Raw genomic sequence first — 1254 nt, forward strand, 5'->3', positions numbered from 1 at the left:
AAATATTTGATTTACAAATAAGGAATCCTACTTCGCGGAATTTCATTTATCACGGTAGGGTCTAGAACTGATTAACCGCGATAAACGAGGGTTCACTGTATATGAAGAACAACTCAACATCAGGATGAATGCTTATTAACAACCTTCAATATGCAGACAATATGACATTGCTTGATGCAAACAAGGAGAACCTGAAGCACTTGCTGATGAAAATCAAACACGGCAACCTTCAGTAAGTGTAAGGAAATGTAAAGAAAATTAAAGTCTTCACAATAGACCAAGAGATTTCATCAAGATAGAGAAAATATTGAAGTTTTCAAGGATTTCATGTTGCTTGGATCCACAGTCAATGGTCATGGGAGCAGCAATCAGTATATCAAAGGATATATTGCATTGGGTAAATCTACTGCACAAGACCTCCTTAAAGTGTTGAAGGACAAAAATGTAGCTGTGAGGATGAAGGTGCCCCTGACCCAAGCCATTGTATTTGCAATTGCCTCCTTTGCGTGTGAAAGCTGAGCAACGGAGAAAGAAGACCACAGGAGAATTGCTGCAGTGGAATCATGGTGCTGGAGAATAATATTGAAAGTGCTGTAGACTTCCAGCAGAACAAACAAATCTATCTTGGTGGAAGTACAGTCAGAAGGGTCCTTACAAGTGACAATGGGGAGACTTCATCTGAAGTAACGTTGACATGTGATTAGGAGAAGCCAGTTCCTGGAGAATGACATCATGCTTAATAAAAATTTGAGGGTCATCGAAAAAGAGGAAGACCATTAAGAGCATGGGTTGGCACAATGGCTACATGAATGGCCCAAATAAAACAATATTTCTAGTTTGAGACAGGATCAGGTTGTATTAAATTCTGTTGTAGAGAGGGTCACTGTGAGTAGAAAGCAATTTGATGACAAGAACACTAATGTCATATTTTTTTGTACATTTTATTAGTGTAAATAATAATGAGAAGGTCTTTTATCTTTATACTTTTGGCAGAATACAAAAGAGTGTCATATTTTTTAATCATTTTATTGGGAGCTCATACAACTGTTTTCTGTTTTAACCATTTTATTGGGGGCTCATACAACTCTTATCACAATCCATAGGTACATCCATTGTGTCAAGCACATTTGTATATATTTTGCCCTCATCAGTCTCAAAACATTTGCTTTCTATTTGACCCTTGGTATCAGCTGCTCATTTTCCCCTCCCTGCCTCATGAACCCTTGATAATTTATAAATTATTATTATTTTGTC

The sequence above is a fragment of the Echinops telfairi genome, unplaced genomic scaffold (genome assembly GCF_000313985.2).
Source record: "Echinops telfairi isolate 266 unplaced genomic scaffold, ASM31398v2 ScPeMD7_5;HRSCAF=22, whole genome shotgun sequence".
NCBI lineage: Eukaryota > Metazoa > Chordata > Mammalia > Afrosoricida > Tenrecidae > Echinops > Echinops telfairi.